Below are 22,664 nucleotides of genomic sequence, written 5' to 3' on the forward strand. Positions count from 1 at the left end.
ACTTTTGGGATAATTTGCTATGCAGTCATGGATCACTAACATACTTGACTCTGTACCACGTAGTTCTCATCATGCAATAGGCTACCCTGGGAACATTCTCATGATGACAGTAGAGATGCAAGAGAGCAAGTGAAAGAAGGCATGCAAGCACTTTTCAAATGTCCACTTGCATCCTGTCTCCAAAGATCCTGTTGGCCAAATTAAGTCAAATGGCTCAGGTCATCCACTGTGAGAAGGCACTGCAGAGTTACATGGCAAAGAGCCTGGTTGGTGGTTTTAAAATGTGTCCACAAAGTCTTTGACACTACCCCATTTAAAAGGTGGGGACTGGGATTCCCCTGGTGGAGCAGTGGTTAAGAATTGCCTGCCAATGCAGGGAACACGGGTTTGAGCCCTTGTCCGGGAAGATCCCACATGCTGAGGAGCAACTAATCCTACATGCCACAACTACTGAACCCACGTGTCACAACTACTGAGTCCATGTGCCACAACTATTGAAGCTCATGTGTCTAGAGCTGCGCTCCACAACAAGAGAAGCCACCACAATGAGAAGCCCGTGCACAGAAACGAAGAGTGGCCCCTGCTCTCTGCAACTAGAGAAAGCCTGAACACAGCAACAAAGACTCAATGCAGCCAAATATAAATAAATAAATTTATTAAAAATAAATAAATAAAAGGCAGGGACTGTTTTCCCTCCTCTTGAATGTGGGTTGGTCTTAGAGACTCACTTCTAATGAATAGAATGTTGTAGAAGCGACAGTGCCCAGGCTAGGTCATAAAAAGGATAGCTTCCGCCTGGCTCTCTCTCTCTCATTTGTGGATTTCTTCCTCTGGAGAAACCAGCCACTTGTCACAAGGACAGTCGAGAAGACCTGTAGTGGAGTCTACCTGGAGAGGAACTGAGGCCAAATACCAACAACCAGCACCAACTTGCCACCATGTTGGAAGTGGATCCTCCAGCCCCAGCACACATCTTAAGTGCAAATGAGATCCTAGGCTAAGCTACTCCTAAATATTCCTGACTCACAGAAATATGAGAGATAATAGTTTTATTATTGCTGTAAATCACAAAAGTATGGGGTAATTTACCAATTCTCATAAAGAAAGATGAAGAATTGAAGCTTTCTTTAAAACCACAGGTTCAGGAATCTTAATTGCAAACAATATCCACTCTAGCTAGTTTAAGCAGAAAAGAAACATATGAAAGAGTATTGAAGAAACTCCAGAAGGGCCAGAGCATCAGGTCTAGAGGCTACAAAGTCAACAACAATGGCCAAAGCACAGGGTACCTCTGCTCCAGCCAGGACCTCATTCCTGCTGTAGCTAGGTAAAGATCCCTCAGCTTGCACCACTCAAGTTGGTAGCCAGATGCCAGAACCTCTACCATTAATATACTAGAAACCTGGATGCCTTCACGACCCCCTTCACCAAAAATGGAATCTGTGAAGTACCAGCTTCATCTTGCTGCTCTCTTCCAATCAGAAATCTTGCACAGGTACACATGATTGGTGGAGTCTATTGGCAAGGGAAGATAGGGAAAAATGAGTTGTGGGCCACCTTCTTGGGAAGGGGTTATCATAAAATTGAAAATACCCCAGGAATAGGAAGGGTGTTCAATGGTACTGAGTAGTTAGGAAAATTGACAAATGCTCACTTCTTGTCCCCATACAAAATCATCTTTATATTACTAAGATATAGATAACTAGAGAAATTATTCACATGTCTTTCTATTTCCTGGAACCCAAAATGGTAAATGAATTTCACCTCCAGAGCCATTTCTAAATATTTGCTAGTGCCTGCTAGAGTTGTATGTTAAGATGAACTCCAGGCTCAGTTGAAAAGAGATCTGGGATAAAGTTGTGATGATGCCTTGGGTGCTTTGTATTTGTATTAAATAATAGGTACCTGCAAAAATAAATGTCCTCGGTCTCTGTATTCTCTCTCATTTCCTAAAAGGAGGGTCTGAAAACACTTCACGAACTTTTACAATTGTTTAGATTAAAACTGTTCCCTCTTTCAGTCACATTTCTGACATGGCATGCAATCCATGTCCCCTTTATACCACTCCAGTACTTGGTAAAACCCCAATATATAAAACAGCTCTTTTGGCTAAATATGGTCTCTTGTTCCATCTCCCTCTCATCTCCCCTACCTCCATGTCATTTCCTGAAGGATCCCTCAAGAACCCCCAACCAACTGTTTACCTCCCAGGACTTGCTCATTCATCCTCATTTTCTCTCTCCTTTCCTTGAAATTCAGCCAATGGTATAAGTATACTGTAGACAAACAGTTCCTACACTTTAGCCTTTCCATTTCCCTGTTTGGATACTGTGATTTTTCCCCATGTGAGTCAACTTGGCATGATTTGCTTGGCATGATTTCAGTCACATCTCACAGTCCAACTTTGGGACTGGCCATAAGTCTACATTCAGGAGACTTCCCTATCTAAAGACCGAACATCACACCCATTATGCAATAATTTCAATGGGGCAGATTCCTGCCTTTCCTCCACTCTCCTTAGCCACGTTAGTAAGCAGGACATTTGCTCAGGCCATAGAGCAGTGCTTCTCAGACTTCAATGTGCACACAAATCACCTGGACATCTGCTTAAATGAAGATTCTCTTTCAGTGGGTAGGGCCGAGACCCTCCATTCCCATGAAGCTCCAGGTGATGGTGATGTGGATGCTCTGGTCTATGGACCACACTTTATCTAGCGATGTTCTAGAACACTGTTCCCACTACCTGGAACTGGTAGTGGTCTGTGGCCTGTTAGGAACTGGGCTGCACAGCAGGAGGTGAGTGGCGGGTGAGCGAGCGAAGCTTCATCTGTATTTACAGCCGCTGCCCATCACTCACATTACTGCCTGAGCTCCACCTCCTGTCAGATCAGCGGCGGCATCAAATTCTCATAGGAGCGCAAATCGTACTGTGAACTGGGTACGCAAGGGATCTAGGTTGCACGCTTCTTATGAGAATCTAATACCTGATGATCTGAGGTGGAGCTGAGGCAGTGACGCTAGCACTGGGGAGTGGCTGCAAATACAGATTATCATTAGCAGAGAGGTTTGTACAGAGACCATAATAAATCAATTGCTTGCAGACTCATATCAAAACGCTATCAGTGAGTGGCAAGTGAAAACAAGCTCAGGGCTCCCACCGATTCTGCATTATGATGAGTTGTATAATTATTTCATTATATATTATGATGTAATAATAATGGAAATAAAGTGCACAATAAATGTAATGCACTTGAATCATCCTGAAAACATCCCCCGCCCCGGTCTGTGGAAAAACTCTCTTCCATGAAATCGGTCCTTGGTTCCATAAAGGTTGGGGACTACTATTCTAGAAGACCCAGTCTCACCCTCAATGGAAGCAACTTACTGCTTTCTCTAGAACTTTGTGCAGAGTTTCTTACCTCTCCTCTGGGTCACATTCCTTCACCATCCCTCCCCTAGACATGCCTTGTTCATTCCTGCCCCACCTCTGGTCACACTTATTTTACTCATACAATGAATCAATAATCACCTAACGCCTACCAGAAGCTAGACACCATGCTGGGCACTAGGGCGAACAAAATTATCCCTGCTCACATGGAACTTAAGAGTCCAAAGAGAGAGACATTAACAAATAATTATTCAGTAATTAGTTGTAATTTTAAGAAGCGCTAGGAACAAAAATTACAGAAGGCTTTGAGAGCAACTAATGGAGAAAAATCTAACCAAGGCTCCTGGGCCCTTGGAGTTTTCACTTCGCATGATTTCCTCTGGTTTTATATAAACTCAGCCTTCTCCATAGTGAAGAAGGGGGTTTCCCCATGACCCTTTACCTTCCCCTTGAGCATGGCCACCAGTGTGCACCTGGCATGGCATGGCCACACTGACCTTTGGCAAGAAGATGCACATGGCATGGAGATTATGGTTGGCAGGCGAGTCCTGGGCTTCTATAGCTCCAAACCGATATTGGACGGCCTTGTGCCATTCTTGCCCCTTGGCTCCCCTTGATAATGGCACTGGCTATCTGTAGAGGCAATCTGTTCCCTCCCAAATTCTAGTCAGCACTTCCCCTTCTCTCAAAATAACAGCAAATGTAGCACCCTGATTTCTTCCCTCTCGTGACCTCTTTTGCTGATCTACTACCAGAAGAAGAAAAGGCTTAGAGACTGCAGAGCCATTGTAACTTATATAAGATAAGGCCTTCCACAGCTTTCCCCTACAGTTCATTCCTGTATGGTGTCATATTCAAGGAAATAATAATCCATCAGCCAAAGTGTATCTACAATGCAAGTTGAATCTTTCCTGAAATCTCTTGAAAAAGGATTCCATTTGTCCATTTTAACTTTAAAGACAACGTGTGGTCCTGTTTCCTGGTATTTGTCCTTTTCAATATTTCACATCTATAGTAGCTTCCCCAATGTCTTCTCTCTCCTCCCTCTCTTAAAACTCTCCTGACTTTCCATCAAACCAGACCCATTGCACTTCCAGATCCTTCATTCCCAAACTTTTCCCTCCCTGGATTTCTTCTGCGAAAGTCGTGAGACAATTGCTTTCCTCTCTCTCCAGTGCTGATCATTTCAGCAGGACCATTGCTCTGCCCCGTGGCCTGATTAGATCCAGGATCTGGAGGCAGATCTAGAACTCTTCTACCGAGAACTCTCCCAACCAGGAGGAAGCGAGGTCAGGTGTGCATTCTCCCACATTGTCTCTGCGTGGTTTTGTTACTTACCGCCACATCATTAACCCAAGGAATTAATTTCTTTTATTTCAAGGAAAAGGAGCAGGATAGTTATCAAATTTCTAGTGCTTGCTGATTAAGAAAATGGCAAAGAGCTAATGTGAAATCAGTAAGCTTTTTATTCAACTGACTAGAATCTGCAGTCAATTAAAAAATGCATATACATAACTATATATTCTATACACAAATCTTTACGCATGCACACACACACACACACACACACACACACACACACACACACACACGCACATAGATTCGGATTCCCTGTAATAAATGCCAACCCTGCCCAAACTATGAATCTCTCCATGACCCCTTCACCACAATCCCTCGTCCACAGCCCACAGGGTGAACCCAAAGATTCCTGTCACTTAATTAACCTAGTGAATACTTATCACATATTACCAACATCTTAAAACTTCACCTTAACACATTACTTTTCATGGAATCTCCAGTGTTTGAAGTTATGAGCAGATAAGACTCATCTTGGTCCTTAAGTATGTCATAATTTTGGGATTTTTGGAGGGATAGAATCTAAACAAGTGTCTTTGACGTGTATATGCCTTTTTTGCTCCATGGAAAGCCCCATAAATCTTCACACTGGGAGTCAACTCTGAGCCACCCCTTGTGGATGCTAACTGTACACAACATTAATGGAGCATGTGGATGACACTGGCTTCCTAACCTGCAGCTTTGTCTCATAATCTCCGGTTTACCAACTGGGACACTGATGGGGCATTTTACAGCGCAGCCTTCGCTACCCTCGTGAAATATAATCACATAAAATGTTATGCTGTAGGATTGTAAGTAATATGGAGCCTGCTCCTGGCATCTGTGCCTTAATCAGCTCTTTTCATTGCTTCACAGCCCATTTACGAGTCCTCAGAAGGCTTCTTTCCACATGAATAGGGGTGTGGAGTTGAATGAGCCACACCCGGAAAAGACATGCTCATTTCCAATTCCAGTTCAACAACTCACTGAAGCTGGTGTCAGGAAGCTCTCTTGACTTCCCTGTGCTCTTTTTTTTTTTTTTGGCGGTACTCAGGCCTCTCACTGTTGTGGCCTCTCCCGTTGCGGAGCAGAGGCTCCGGACGCGCAGGCTCAGCGGCCGTGGCTCACGGGCCCAGCCGCTCCGCAGCATGTGGGATCTTGCCGGACCGGGGCACGAACTCATGTCCCCTGCATCGGCAGGCGGACTCTCAACCACTGCACCACCAGGGAAACCCCTTGTGCTCTTATTTAATCGGCATTTCCTCAGACTCCGGAGCAATCATTTCCATCATTCAGGTATGAGACACCCAGGAAGCCCTGTTACACATGCTCAAACTTGACTCAACGGCCCATAGCAACCACTCATCCTGCTCTGAATACTACCAAGCAGAACCTTGGCACCATAAAAATAGCCCTAGTTCCCGCCTTAGACAGATAGGAGGGATGTGTCTGGGCCAAATATTGGAATCAATGAGATAATTTTTGTCCCTACCCAGTTCCCAGTGCCTATAGGCACAATGAATTCCCTGGTGTCTCCATAAGTTTCCATACTAACTGTGATCCCAATGCAGATGCAGCATAGACTTTCCCCCACTTCCTGAAGTCAACTACTAGCTGTTTTCACCCAACTTTCTGGTGAATAAAAGAGCAATCTGTAGCATGAGCACAAAACAGCCCATTGGTAAAGTGAGGAGAACCAGGGTCCACTTGGAGCACTGACTTCTGCAGAAAATATAAAATGGGCTCACTCAGAAGTGATGAGCTGATGTCCCAGGGTTCAGGGACTAGCTCCACCCACCCCTGCCGCTGCCCAGCAGAGCTGGCCTCAGATGGCCTTTGTGGGGTGCTCTCCCCAGGTCAGGCGACAAGGGGGCTGTGTGCCCCTCTTAGAGGAAGAGCCAAGCACGCACTGCTGATGTGGATGATATCACTGATAGAACCAGCGTCCTCTTGATTCAAAGCAGACGGTGTCTTCTTTACGTGGATGCTTCTGATTTTAGCAAAGGCGTAAACAGGCAAACGTCAGCCAACACAGTTGGAAGGGGAGGAAACGCCACTCCTTCGCTTGTTCATCAAGCCTAGACACGTGGGTCTTCTTTCAGGCGCTCGAATGCTCAAATGCTAAATGGACGGTACTGTGCCCTTCGGCTCCAAATCTGTGGTACATCCCAATCATCTGGGAGCTTTTGAAAAATCCTGGTGCCCAACTCTCAGCCCATTCCAGACACATCCAAACGGCTGGGAGAGGGAACCAGGCATCAGGAGTTTTTAAAGATCCCCAAAGTGTTCCACTGTGCAGCAGTTTGGGAACCACTAGCAAAGTGTTTATGAGCACAGTCGGCGGGGACAGATCTGGGTTTGAATCCTCACTCCACACCAGCTGTGTGCCCTTGGGCAAACTACTTAAACTTTCTGTGCCTCAACTTTCTCATTTATAAGATGTAGTATTTTATGAACAGTGCTACTATTTACCCCCCACAGTGTTTGCATGAGGATTAAATGGTGTATTGTTTGCAAAGTGCTTAGAACAGTTCCTGGTACATGCTAAGAGCTATAAAAAGTTTGTTAAAAAGAAAAATATACGTGCAAGCTCATTTCTGGTCCAGGATCTTTGCTCTTGCTTTGTCTGAACCAAACCCTCCCTGACTGTCATGGCTAATAGGCAGGCCACCTACCCTAGGGCAGGGTGCTCTATCTTAGTGCCCTTTTTTATTTTCATGGCTTTAGGTGTGTATTTATTGAATATATTTAAGTTATCTCCTTCATTAGAATGTAAACCCAGCGAGAGCATGATCTGCCCTCTCTCTAGAATAGCACCTGCGTAAATGAGTGACTGAAGGAATGTGAACACTGGGGTGAATCTGATTCCTTGGTAATGGGAAGAACAGGCATTGAGAGAAAGAAATCCAGGATTTGGGACAGACAGTCACCCTCCCACAGGCCACCAAACATTCATGATTCAGATACGACCTTGGGGTTTATTGTGGGTGAAACACCGCCCACACACATTAGCATCTCCAATTTAACCTTGTGCAAGAGGAGACTTGCTCGTAAACAAGAGAAGTGGCCTCTCCCTGAAAATCTAGACCTGAAGAGATTGTGCACTGGTTAACTCCCCCATTTCAAATGAACTCTCTCATTTCATTTCAGCAAACAGTTCATGTCTCTTTTATTTAGTTTAAAGCTTATCTATTTTCATTTTCATAAATTGCTATCCCCTCCCAAATGAGGGTCCCCAGTTCTCACTCACTGTGTGGGTCTGAGAAGATAATCTTCAAGAGTTTTAACAGAATGAAATACATGCGGACCATATCAAAGGTGGTGAAGATCTGTATCTTGGATAGAATGGTGCAGATGAACAAGGTGCTGTCAGTACCAGAGCCGTCTCTGTGTACCTCTGTGTAAGGATTTGACATTTCCGTTTGTGTTAATTATCCTACAGCGGTGCTCCATTTCACGGAAGATGATATATCCTAACCAGGAGCCCCAAGTCCTCCTGAGAGTGATTTGAATTAGAAAGTAACCTCCCTCTATACGTATACGTGTAAATGCATTGTGGATTCCCTCAGACTGGAGTTTCCATTCCGGCACGTTGCAGATCAGAGCTGCAAAAGTCGCCCACGATGAAGCTGAGTCCAGAGAATCTAAGTCAGCTGAAGGTCCATGGACATGACAAGGACCCCCTGAGTGTATAATTCTATGAGATTTCACTGAAATTACTAAAATACTGATTGACAGCAATGTTTTGGGAAGAGGTATGTAACAATTTGAAATTTAACTCCAATTCATCACAACGAGAGGCCCGCAGATATGAGTCCCTTCTCAGGGGGTTGTGGCAGGCTTGGCTGAATGAATCAGAAGAAACTTCCGGAGGGGCCTCAGGCTCCAGTTCAGGGTCTTCCAGACCTGTCCTCCTCCATCTCCTCCATGTGGAACAGAACACTGATCCACCTTCAGACCCAAGAACCTGAAGACCCCTGGACCCTCGGGCGTCAAGGCAAGGCTCCGGAATGCTCACAGGTGGACTCTACCTAAAGCAAGCCCCTCATGAGCAACGTTCAAAAGGGGCTGCAAACCAGACTGTGTTCTGAGTAGGTGCCAGGATGGCCGACAGTTTGTCAGAGAGTTGCGGTGTGAAGCTTTCTGTGAAGCAGCATTCTGCTGTGGGAGATTGCCTAGCAGATGTCAGCCAGGCAGGACCATCCTTACCTTCATTACTGTGTGCCGGAGGTCCAGGGTTTGGTCCCCAAGGGGCCACCAGCAGAAGTTGCCCTTGATCTGAAAGTTGACTTGTGGTCAGAGACTAGGCCTTGTTCTTTCAGCTGCTTTCTGCTCTGTGTATATCTTAAGGCCTTTGCCTGCATTTCCGGAATGTGTGTGCTTTGCTCACCAGGCTAAACTGTCTCACTTTGGCCCTCCTCCCTTCCCCCACCTGGCTGCTACTTGGCCTCATTCAGTCTCAGACTAAGAACACTTTGCCAAAGGAGGGATGGTGTTCTTGAGGAATTCTAGTGCTGGGGATGGTTGGAGTTGGGCGCATCTTCAGACATCTTCCTCAAATCATCTGAAGTCCTGAACACTGTCTCTATCAAGAGGCCCCACTTGCACCGAGCAGTGCCTGTGCATGAGGCTGGTGCCAGACACTCCATCAGTGTGGCTGAAGCAGACACAAAGGAGAGGTAAGGGCCCCAGGGTGATGGGACACAGTCCCATCCATCCGATAAACAATCTGGATCTGTGCTGCTGGTTTCTCCTGCCTCAGGACCACGGGGCAGGAAGATAGGCACGGAAACCTCTTCTGCAGGCTCAGCTGGACCATAAATTCTGTTTTAAGACCCATTCCCTGCAGGGACATCACCAGCAAAAAGGCAGTAGGTGGCGGGAAGTGGTTAAATCCAACTCATTGCTTTATCATCAAGAGCAGCTGATAGAGGAAGTGCACATGAAGCTCCCCAACTGCTCTTTCTCCCTTGTTCTCCTTAGGATTATTTTATTTATAGCTGGGAACCAATAATTACCTACAGCTGCGTTTCTCAGTTGCAGGGCACTTCAGGCAACTTTTCCACCCACCAGGTTGCTCCTCGCAGAGCCTTCCCCTGAGAGGAGCCGCCAGGCCCCCTTCTCCACTGCCCTGGGGCCTCACAGCCTTTTTCTAGTCTCGAGAGGACTCAGGTTATCAGCCAGCGACCTTCCATATGGGCCCTCTCTATGACTTGTCTGTGATCCTTAGATTAATTCCTTTTTCCCAGTGCATTATCAGATGAATAGATTTGAAGACATATATAAATAGCTCCCCACAGGGTCCTCCTTCGAATTATGAGAGACCCTGAATGGTGATTAATTTAGCAGTGCTTAGGAGCTAGAGCTCCAAACAGACTCAGAATGGGATCCTAGTTCACCAGTTCCTTTGCTTCTCAGTTTCCTCATCTGTACAGTGTAGACAATGATAGTACCAATCCCACTGGTGCAAGGATTCATTGAATGCGTGGAAAATGTTTACTCACGTGTTTGAGCACAGGAGTATTCAACAAATGGTAGCAATTACTAGATGGGTGGTGGTGAGGGAGGGATAAACCGGAATTACAGAATTAGAGCTGGAAGTGTCCCCAGCTGGAAGGTCACCTAGGCCAGTGCATCACAAAGTTTATGGAACATGAGAATCACCAGGAGAGCAGACTGCTGGGCTCCACCCCAAGATGACTGGATTCAGTAGGTCAAGGGTAGAGTCCATGAATTTGCATGTCTAACAGGGTCCCAGGTGATGCTTTCAGTACCAAGTAGCTAAGCGAATTCCTTTCCTGATACAAGAATCCCTAGTCCCACCCCTCCTATTCCTGTAAGATCTCTTGCAAACTCTATTGGGCGAGTCCTATGATGGTGGAAAAAAGGAAATGAATCCTTGGTGATCTATAATGAATCATGGGCTTTACATATGTTACCTTATCCTCACGATAATTTATGGAGCTATTGTTGTTTCCTTTTTTTGTTATTTTGTTTTCTTTGTTTTTTAAGATGATGAAACTGAGGCTAAAGATAACTTTAGGTGCCTTAGACACTTTCACACAGTAAGAAATTGAAGAGCCAGGATTTGAACCCAGTCTCTGAGACCTGAGTTCTTGTGTCAGTGATGCTCAATTGTATCTGGGAACCATATTTAATTGTTGGGCAACTCCTAAAAGTTAGAATATGTTTTTGTTTTTATACAGAGCAGCAATCTTCCGCTGTCAATTCGCTGGTGCTGGATCTACTGGGTCTTCAGTAGAATTGGAAAGGACTTAATATCATTTGAATAAAGAGAGGACAGTCGTTTACATTACTGCAAATTTGATAATGGTTAGGTGTATAGCTCCCAACCTAGTATCCCTCAGTTCAAATCTTGACTCTCCAACTTTGTAGCTGTGTGACTTTGGGCAAGCTTCTAACTTCTCTGTGCCTCCATTTTCTCAAGCCTGTAACATGGGAATAGTACTAGTACCTTCATCAGAATGTTGAGAGGAGAAAACAGTTTTATGCGTGTATATAATGACACGGAAATTTTAGCTCTTATTATTTCATCCATAAAGCCGTTACAAACTCTTTGTAAAGTCCTTTGTAGCTAAGGTCTTAAAAATTGGAGAGGCCAGATTTTTCCCCCTCCTTATGATATGACTACAGGGCAGTTAGCTTTGTCTTCTTTAAAGTCCTTGCTTGTGATGGATAAAAAGAATATCAAGAGCAATCGTATTTCATTAGCAAGAGGTCTGAGTTAGACCAACTAAGTTGTTATGTAGTTACTTTGTTTTCCTGCAGAGGTGATTCTGCTTCTTGTAGTTTAAAGTAGAAAGGTGGAGTCTTCAAGGTGCTAAAGGAGACCACTCATGCATGTCCCAGCCAGAAGCTTCCTAAAACTCCAGGAGAGCCAAAAGAGGGGAAGATAATGATACCTAATCATTAGAGGCTGGAGAACTTTTCACTGGTTTCAAAAATCATTCTTTAAGTTAAAGAAATAACATAAATGATGAGATAAAGGAACACAAATATTATTTATACCTCATCAAGATTGATTGAAGGAAAAAATAAAAGGCCTGAATTCGCCTCCGTTCCCTGTATCTTCGACCTTGGCAATGTGACTTTTCAGCCCCTCCCATCAGAGGGTGGAGTCTATTTCCTCAACTCTTGATTCTGGGCTTAGCCATGTGACTTGTTTTGGCCAAAAGGATGCAGCAGAAGCGATGTTATGACAGTACCAAGCCTGGGCCCAAGAGATCTTGCACTCTTATTGGAACTTTGCCATCACCTCATGAATAAGACCAGGCTAGCCTGCTGGAAGACGAGATACATGGCCCCCTTGCCCCACACAAGTGAGTGAGGCTGTCCAAGACCAGCCTGCCCCTATCTCTTTTATCAAATGATTACAGACTCACGAGCAAATCCAGTCAAGATCAATCAGGTCTGGTCTAGAAAAGCAGAACGACCCAGCTGCTCAATAGACTCATGAAAAATGATAGGTTCATTGTTTTATCCCTCCAAATTTTGAGGTGTTTTTTTCCCACAGCAATAGCTAACTGATATACCCCCTTTAGTGTTGGTAGGGATAAAATAGCAACAATAACCATATTAAAAGCAATAATACTACTTGTACAATTTGAACTGTAGAAAACTGTCAGTTTTCTGCCATATTTGACTTGAAAAAACAGCAATTTCATGTGGACCAACCTAATATTATTAAATACTTCACACATGTCAGGTACTATGAGAAACATTTTACATGGATTATCTCATTTAATCTTTACGATGACTCTATGAAGTATATACTACTATTTCCATTTTATCAGTGAGGAAATAAAGGCTCAATAAATATCTGCTGAAGGAATGAATAAAAGAAAGGGTAGCATTTCTCAAGGTCACATGACCAGTACCCAGTGGGATGGGAATTTGAGCTTAGATTGGCTTGATTCCTCTGCTAATGTGTTTTCTACAACAGGAGGCAGATGGTAATGGCATTTATCAAGACTTCACTTGGCATCGGGCTAAGACCTTTACACGCCGTATCTTGTTTAACCATCACACATAAACCTGTGAGGTTGGTGTGATTTATGCACGGGGAAGCCAAAGCACTCCAACACTCAGTAATGTAACCAAGGTGATGTAGAAAGTAAGTTGCCAGGCCAGAATTCGAACCCAGGCACTGCTCCAGGAACTGCTGTCAACTATATGTGGCGTCTTTCAGGGAATCAAAAAAGGAGAAATGGAAAGAGAAAATGGAGTTTTTCATAAGCAGTGCCCTCATAAATGTTTTGCATCTCTGAATTTGACTTAGGTCTCCATTACACCAGCTTCATGGTAGTGAAAACACCTGGTTTTATAAAGGCTCTTCATTCCCAAGGGGGCATACGTAGTCTTCTCATCTATCTCCACATTATTACATGTCACCTTTTGGGAAACCAGCTTAACCTCCTCATGGAGACATGGCAGGTATCTGTCCTGCGAGGTCCTTGAAAAAGCCCCACAGTTCTCTACAGAAGCTGACTGCTGCAGCCTGAGATTTCCACCATCAGTATCACAGCTCTGAGTTAAGGCATTATCGCCAGAAAGCTCTTGTAAAAATGCAACTGTGTGACCTGTGAAGGTTAACATTAATTCATTTGTATTATGCAAATTTAATTAAGGGACACAAACTTAGGGGTCAGCAGAGACCAGACACACAAAGGAAATGATGGAAGTGGCCCAGTGTAGTACAAGAGGGGATGATGGGGACTGTGGCAAATTGAGGCATGTGTGTCCATTCTAAATGAAGATGTTGGTAGTAACATCAAAGCAATCGTTGCCATTGCAATAAGAGATGTTCTATTTTACAAAAGAAGGTGAAACATCTAGATATCTGTGGGTAATTTCTCCTTAAAATATTACGAGGGAAAAAATGGATCTGTGGGCTGGAATTGGTCTGCAGAAGGCCAGTTTGAAACCCTGTGCTGAGATCAATGCATCAATTCCTTAAAGCAGAGGTACCCCAGGTGTGGTTCCTACACCAGTGACATCAACATCACCTGGTAACTGGTTAGAACAGCAAGATATTGGGCCCTATCCCAGATGTTCTGGATCCAAATCTCAGAGTGTGATCCAGGTTTCTGGGTTTAACAAGACCTTCAGGTGACTGTTTTGTGTACCAAGATACCAGTGGCCCATGTGCATAAGTACCAGATGTGCAGGGTATTTGCAAGGAGTCAAGGGCAAGATCTGGGGCTAATCAGGAGGAAGGTCTCCAGTCCTCAAGGTCAAGGAGCAGAAAAGGGAGGACAAGCCTCAAAAGGCATTCTGGGAGCTCAGCAAACAGGACTGTCACCTGTGAGGCCCCTGGGGCCTTGCACAGCCTCTCGGTGACTCCCCCTCCAAAGCTGAGATACCGACTCTCTGGGCCTGGTACCCCTCTCCTCCCAACTCTCAGGAAAGTGACACTGTGTTATTTGCAGAGCACTGTTAGGGCAAAATCTGTTCTGAAGCATGTCTCCAAAGTTGTCACCGTGCTCAACTAATTAGTCAAAGGTTTCCATCTGCCTCATGGCTCGCCACACTTTTCATATTAATTTTTTATGCAAATATGATTCTGGGGAGGAATGATGTCAAGCAGAGTGATAGGTACCTCACTGGAGCCAGAATAGGATACATGCAATCTCCAAAATCTCCAGAAAGGTCGTGTGGAACTAAGCTTTTGTATTTGGACTCCTCTGAAGCTTAAAAATAACTTTAAGTAAAGTCATGGGAATGTCTGAGATACATATATACATATATATATATATATAAAATATATATACAATATATATGTAAAGGAGATATTGACCTAACCTCCCCACTGTAACCTTAACTGTATAAAAGGCTGTTCACCGAAACAATCATTCAAAGCACAGTTCAATTAATTTCTCCTTTCTTCTTTGATCCCCCCTCATTATTTTGCTTAGCCATGTAATCTTATTTTATTCTTTCCCTCTTTATAATATTTGCTTCCTTCTTTTTAAAAAAGCTAAGTTATCTTTCAAGAACAAATTCCATTGTAGCAGTGACCTCGAGGATGATAAGGCAGTAGATTAAAACCCAGGAGTATCTTGAAATGCCAGGGATAATTTGAAAGAAAGGGTCAATTGTCTAATATTAATTCAGTAATAACTGGAGAGGCATTATCCTTATTGCCTTCTTCCGGGAAGAACTATCCAGTGTCTGATGAAGTTCAACGCCACTGCAGGGGAAAGTAAAGCAAAACTTGAATAGAGTCCAATTCTGACTCCAATACTGAACCCATATTCAAATTCTAGCTACAGATAAGTCTTTGTTGGGATGAAAATGAGACTCAGCGTTCTGATAATTTCCTTCCCTGTGTATCAGGTAGTTAATGCTGCATACAAAGCATGCCAACACTAAATGGCTTAAAACAACAACTAACCACTAGCTAACAACTCCCATGGTTCTGCTGATCTGGGCTGGGCTCCATCATGTGACTCTATCATGTGGTCAGCCGGTGGGTTGCCTACAGACTTACTGGTCTCAGATGGGCTCACTTTCTGTTCACCAAGCCTGCCTACAGAGCCTACCTAGCTTCTGGGGAGAGACAGTATGACAGCCATTGTTGGCGCCCTGCCCCAATTCCCTAGGATTCCTTGGGTGAGTTCCTTGTGCCCATCCCCCAGGTGAGCAGTGCTTTGTTGCTAAGGAGCGGCCCCTGTGATCCTTCTCAGAGGGTTGCCCTTGGGCTACTGGAGCTGGCAGTTGTGAGAGTTACGTCCTCGTTTTTTTTGGCCACAACGCACAGCTTGCAGGGTCAGTTCCCTGACCAGGGATCAAACCCAGGCCCCGGCAATGAAAGTGCTGAGTCCTAACCACTGGACCGCCAGGAAATTACTGACTTGCATCCTCCTGGCCGACCTCTACCCAAGAGCATGAAAACCCAGCTCCCTTACTTCAATGGAGATAAACTCTGAGGCATCATTAATGCTCCAGAACACCCCACAGGACCAGGCTAAGGCTGGGAATTTGCTGGAAACTTCACCTTTTCTCTACTTCTTCCCAGCCCCTTCCTGCTTTCCTAACTTCCTCCTGGAAGCACTTCCTTAAGAGACCAACAGCTCATGTACCCTCATCTCAGGGGCTGTTTCCACAGAGATGGTCTAACCCAAACGTCTTACGTGGAGCACAGAGCAGCCCTGTTCATCTGTGGGATGTATATATAATTTCTTCATAAAAGTTCACATGAAGAGAAGTTTCCTAGCCAGTAAGAGTTTAAAATAAAAACCACCTCATAGAGCCCGTTTATGTTGCTGAAAGGACAAATACACAAAGAGACAAGCAACTACTTGGATGTCACACAGACCCTGAGGACAGAGCAGACTCGGGGCTCCACACTCGGGGTTATCACACTGTCACTCACCTGGGGACTCCCACTGGATTCCCCTGAGAGTCCACAACCCAGAGAGAGGGAAGGGAAGTTGCCTGCATCCTGAGAAACGGGCTTCAGAACTGGCTCAGCCCCTGTGATCCTCTTTCCCCACCCTCTTCTCCCTTCCTTCTCCCCCTCCTCTCATCCCCATCCCTGCCCTCCCTCCTCCCATCCCACCTCCTCCCTTCGCCCTCCCTCTTCTCTCTCCAGCTCAGCATCTTTATCATCCTCATCTTCCTCACCTTCTTCATGATCATCACCATCTTATCCAAGTTCCCTTTCCCCAGAAGACTTTTCTTCCTACTAATTTCTGTTTATTGTCACAAGTAAAGACCTGTGAGCTAGTGATTTGGCTCAACGCACAAATCTGGACCGACAGTTGCGAGGGAGCTGCTCCAAGGCATTTCCGTCAGCGGGAATGCCATCTTGGAGATTCACAGACACAAAACTGGAAACGCAGAAGCAGCAGCCCTTCTCCACAGAGGAATTTTATTGGCATTGCAGTTCGCAGATCCGCAAGGCTTGATTTATCGAACGGGAGATCCATGTGAAAATACTGTCAAGCTTCGGGAACTAGGAAGATATTTAGATCACTCCCCTCACGTACATCATATTTATGAAAGGAAAAGGAAGTATGTGGACTGTAAATTAGAAAAAGCTGGAAGGAAAAACTCTATCCTTTCCAAACTCAATCTTTTATGAACTTCTTTCCAAAGGGTTGAGCTCGACGGTAAATACCTTATGTTGGTCGAGTGTGCCTTACTTTCTGGCTTCCAAACAGCCCTTTGCAAAAGAGGCATCTTTCAGGGATTCCGCCTGGGCTCCCCCAGATCTGCCCACACCTATGTTTCTGCCCCTCCCCCACACTTCACCCAAGGGCAACCACCAAGTCCAACGCTTACACTAATTGAGAACTGGAGAAGTCAGAGAAATAATTGTGTCTCTCCATCTTTCTGTAGATAAAGAAACTGAGGTGCACAAAGGCAAGGGATATACAGAGAATCCAAGAAATGAACCAAGGGCCAGCCCTGGTCTGAGAGCCAAGAGTCCCAGGTCCCAGACCCAGCTCTACTAAAAGTTTCCTTTGCGACATCAGGCCAGGCATGGCACCCTTGGGGCCTCAGTGTGGTTAATCATAAAAATAGCCACAACTGTTTGTGCTTCCCGTATCCATGCTCTTTGCATGCGACTCTCCTGCATCTTCCATCAAGAAAAGGAGTCTATTTCCTGGCCCCTTAATCTGGGCTGGTCTTGTGATTTGCTTTGGCCAATAGAATGCAGCAGGATGGCAGTGCCAGGTCTGAGACTAAGCCTCAGAGCCCTTGCACACTATGGCCCCCTTTCTTGGAACCCTGCGCTGCCATTACATGCAAAAGGTCAGGCTAGCCTTTGAGAGGATGAAAGACCACGTGGAGCCCAGATAAGCCATCGCAGCAGAGCTCTTCCTCGACCAGCCAGTCCCCAGCTGAGTGGGAGCTGCCCACAAATGCATAAATTTAGCCCAAGCAGACAATGAAAACTATGCCCATCCCGAATGTGTGACCCACAGTATCATGATGGTTATTTCAAGCCCCTGTCTTGGGGCGGTTTGTTATGCAGCAAGATTTAACTGACAGACTTGGTTTCTTCACCTGCACAGAAAGGGGTAGGACATAAATATCTCATTTTTCAGGTGCTTTTTGAAAGACCAAGTCTATAATAGGTTAAGACCCAGAGCTGAGCTATCCAATATGGTAGCCTCTAGCCACATGCACCAATGTAAATTTAAACTTAAGTAATTGAAATTAAACAAAAGTAAAAATTGACTGCCTTAGTCACACTATACATATTTCAGGTGTTTAACAGTCACTTGTGGCTAGTGGTCACTGAATAGACAGCACAGGTACAGAACGTTTCCATGACGACAGGACACTGCACTGGATGATGCTGGCCTGGAACCATCAAGGGAGTGGGCATCACAGTGGATCCTACAAGGACAGCCAGACCTCCTGACCAGCCCTCCCCCACCCCCCATCCCCACTGGCTCTCCCACAGCAGCCTGCTCCACCGTGAGCAGGTTCATATATCCCTGAAATTTTCACATCTATATTTTGAGGCTTCTGCTTTACCTAAAATATCTAACTCGTCAAGGAGGCTTTGGATTGACTGCACGCAAGTTCAGTATTTTGGTAGACAGTGGGGGAATAAGGCTCTCAAGGTAGGACATTCTTCAGATAGACTGTAAGATTTCCCTCTTTCGGGGGACTGTCCTAGTTTTTATTTTAAGCATTTTTTTTCCCATGTTGATGAGGTTGATAGTTGACTTTATCTGCATTCAATCCTTAAAGAGGATTGACGATTGATTGTGTGTGTGTGTGTGGTGTGTGTGTGTGTACATAGGAGGTTTCCTCCCAATTCTCTCTCCACTTTTTTCCCCTCTCCAATGCCCAGGGCTTCCTCTGACTTCAAAGAACTAGAAAAGACTCAGAGGAAAACGGATACCTGACCTAATTAAGCATATAGATTGAGATTTTCTCTCTCGGTTGATAAAAAATTCCCTTTTCTTCACAAACCTCATTCCAATTTCCTGGATAAAGGAGACTCAGAGAACCACCCTCCTGCTGTCCGTCGAAGAAGTATTGTCCCTGCAAGAAGCCCAAGGCAGGGAGGGCAGATGGGGCCCCTGAGACAGTGGAGGCACGTGGGGGCCATTAACACGATGGTTGGGGACTGCTTTGCCTGGCTTTGAATCCCAGTTCAGCCACCTCCTACCTCTGGTGGATCCTTGGTCTAATTACTTAGTCTTCCCGTGCCCCAGATACCACATTCATAAAGTGAGGACGGCAACTGTTGTTACCTGGTAAGGGTTTGATGGATGAATACAAGAGAAGCCCTGAGAATAGTTCCTGGCACAGAGCAAGAGCTGAGGGTTGCCAAAATGGACATGTCAGTGCCCCAGCCAGGTCCTCTGGGACCCAGGGCGCTGGTTCTGGGCACCCACCCTCCAGCTCTGTGAGCTTTCCTTCTAACAGCTGGCACATGAAACCTTCTTGAGAGGTGTGCCCCTAAGCTCCCGGAGCCACTCTACCTGCTCAGGCAGGCAGCCTGGGTGCCAGGTGTCACCCCAAGCAGATAGTTACTGATGGGGCAGCAGTCACAAAGCCCAGCTCCTTTGACAATGAGTGTAATTCACACTCCAGAGCTGCCCTCAGGATCAAGCTGAGGCGGGGGCTTTGCCTGTAATCACTGCCTTGCTTCTTCCCCTTTTCTGTCCAGCTTCCTCTGCTCCCAGGTTCCCCCGGAGAGTGCTTCCTCAGTAAATCATGTGCACATGAATCCTTATCTCAGGCTCTGCTTCCAGGGAACCAGACCTAGGATGGTAACTATTACAATTACTATTATTATTATGAAAACTTTTTTATTATTTCAGTCATGCCATAAAAAGTAATTTTGATTCCTAAATAAGGTGACGGTCATAATTTCTCCAAGTGGACAGCATTCAGCACTTTCCAAAGCACTTTCCTTTTCCCCTATGTCAGTCCCTTGTTAAGATCAGATGTTCCTGGGAACAAGAGATTAAATGAAAACCCCAGTCCATCTTCTATTCTCTTCCCTCCCCTGGCTCCTCCCAGCACAGCCAGGACCTCCTGTGTGATGATGCAGACACATCAGTCCATATGACTAAGCTTGATCCTCTCCCAACTCTCTTCCAAACAGCCATCTCCTGGGCCCCAGGCTGCATACATTCTAGCATGACTCACCCTTAGAAGGACAAACCATGGGGAAAGACCCCCACAGACCCTGGGTAGCAATGGTTCTGAATCTTGTCTTCTTCAAAATCCTTGGAGGGGGATCCCAAGAACTGTCAGATTAAAATACACACTCCTGAACCGCACCACCCCACACACAGTGGTCCTGATTCAGTAGGTCTTGGGTGGGACTCAGGAATTGGTACCTAACAAACAAGTAGGTGATGCTGTTGTGCAGACCCAATGGGAGGAACGTGGGCCTGGAAGACCCCTGACTCCATGGGGAGGGTCATGGTCGGAGGGGGTGCCAGAGAGGGACTGTCTGTGAGGTGCAGCGTCCAAAACAGGGCCTGGTTGCTTGGCTCTTGGGTGGTATGTTCTCGGCCATATAAGAATGTCCACAGTCACTCCAAAACTTATGAAAGGCAGAGTCTGCAACACGGCAAGAACACACTGTATCAGCTGACTATTGCTGCTGTAACAAACTACCACCAGCTTAGCAGCAAAGCAACACCAATGTATGTCACAGTGCTGGAGGTCCCAAGTCTGAAATGCGTCTGATGGTTTTAACGTCAAAGGCTGTGTCCCTCCTGGAGGCTTGAGGGAAGAACCCACTCCTTGCCTTTTGCAGCTTCTAGAGGCTGCCCCACATTCCTTGGCTCCTGGCCATATCAGTCCAACCACTGTTCTAACATCACACCTCCTTCTCTGACTCTGACCCTCCTGCCTCCAAGTCCAGGTTTCCACTTTCTCCCTCCACACATTGCCTGGCAACCAGGTGAGCAAGCTTGGGCTGGGATGCTGGAGGATGAGAAACTGCATGGATTGGAGACCAGACGTCCCAGCCGAGGTTGCCCTGACTAGTTAGCCCCCAGATGACCTTCCAGATGCCTACAGGTGCTTCTGTGAGCCTAGACAGACTTAGGAGGAACAACACATGTTTACTGTATTAAGCCACTGCATTTTGGGGTGGTTTCTTGGGTACAGGGGCTAACAGACACCCACCCTGAGTGGAGGGACGGTGGGCAGTGTGGGTGCCTTAAACCAGGTCCAGCCTATGGTCTGTGTCTTACCTGGTCACCACTCAATACATTAAGAATCTGAGGGAAATTACTTTAAATTTCAGACTTGTAGCTTATTGTGAAATATTAGAAGAGCTTGTGGAAAGGGAGCATGAGGAAGCCTTCTGGGATACTGAGGACGTTCAGGTTCTCACTCTGGGAGCTGGTTGCACTGAGTGTGTTTAGTTTGTCAAAATCCATCAGGCTGGTTTCTGCCTTCAAGGATCGTACACACTGGCTTAAACATAAGCACAGGCTACTAATGTTTGTTTGCCTTCTTATGTGGCAGCCCGTGGATAAGTTTTACTTCACAGAAATTAGAACATGTGATCAATTACTCATTCTACAAGAGAGGTGTCATAGTCCCTAATTTATAAATGAGGGACTCGAGGCTTAACGGAGTCTGGGAAACAGAACTTTGACTTCAATTGTGTTTTCCCCAATACATTATACTGCTTCCTGGATGGGAAGTAAGATGAAACACAAGAACTGTCAGGTGAGCTGCTGAGGGTTAAATGAGAGAGTAGTGTTGAAATGCTGGCGATGTTCAGAGATCACTGACTATTTCGATATTCACACTTTCCCCAGGTGACCCTACCCACTGATTCAGCTACTTCTATCTTTGCTCTGGCTGTGCCCCATCCTGGACTTCTCTGACGGCGATACTTTGGGGGCCAGAAAGGTCCAGAAAGGTTCTGTAGCCACCAAAGTGGCAAAAAAGCATCGTGTGTAAGGACTCAGTAAGTCAGTAACTGTTGCGCCCCTGTTGGACTGCGTGACTGCTCTCACGTTGTTTTTTTTAAACTCCCTTTTTCCCTCTATGAAATCGTCTTGGTACAGCCTGACTGGATAAGACTACATTTGAAATATATGAAACCACGGAAAGTATAGAGCGATCTTATAAATTATTCTCATTCACTCATTCAACAAATCATAACTCAATATCTCCCCTATTCCTGGTGCTATGCCCAATTTTTCTCCGTATCTTAATTAATTTCAGGCACATTCTACTCAGGAATATTCTCAGCATCCTAACTTGGCTATAAAATCGGAGGCTTTGCATTGCCTTAGATATAAATACCAGGAGGAACAAACCACATGCAGTTAACAGCATGCAGAATCTTCAGATCTGACACCCTTCCCCGCGATTGGATTGGAGTCTTACGGAAATGGACAACCCATAGACTTCAAGGCTTCTAGTTTTAGTTAAAAGAGATACAAATTGTTTCCCCAGTGCCTCTTCTCCGCAGAGCTGCCTGGGATAAAACGCTGAGGTTGCATGAAACCATCTCCAAGCAGAAACCTGAGGCAGATGCCATTATTTTTTCGGGTTGTTTTAATGGGCTTGCTTTGAAAAAACAGCGGTGTGTTTGTCCCGGGGTCCTTCGTATTTTACATTGGCTTCAGTAATGACTCTTTATGATGGCAGAGCAAGACCAGTTGAGAACCAGATGTTACTTAAACATTGATCAAGAGTTCCCTTTCACGTAGGTACTTAGCTTTCTCCGCTGATATGAGCCTTTGCTATCTGCTCAGCTCAGGACACTCTGTTTCCTCCACTCAAGAGTCAACACACAATTACTGGCACCTGTCATGTGCCAGCTCTGAGTGGGGTCTGGGGATAAGGTGGTATGTGGAGGAATGGACGCAGCATGGATGGAGGTCACTGCCCTTGCCTTTGAGGATGTGTTCTGCTAAAGATGCTTCTCCACCCTTCATGTCCCTCCTTGAGGACTGCCCTGGAGGGC

The 22,664-nt window shown here is 45.5% G+C and overlaps 1 long non-coding RNA gene across 1 annotated transcript; it reads left to right on the top strand.

Moving 5' to 3' along the window:
- The first annotated feature begins 5,826 nt into the window (after window positions 1-5,826).
- Window positions 5,827-21,617, top strand: LOC137206411 (uncharacterized). Its single transcript, XR_010934642.1, has 3 exons — window positions 5,827-6,019; window positions 19,383-19,485; window positions 21,505-21,617. It is a non-coding gene; the product is annotated as an uncharacterized lncRNA (long non-coding RNA).
- Window positions 21,618-22,664: the final 1,047 nt, after the last annotated feature.

Source organism: Pseudorca crassidens, chromosome 15, assembly GCF_039906515.1.
Source record: "Pseudorca crassidens isolate mPseCra1 chromosome 15, mPseCra1.hap1, whole genome shotgun sequence".
NCBI lineage: Eukaryota > Metazoa > Chordata > Mammalia > Artiodactyla > Delphinidae > Pseudorca > Pseudorca crassidens.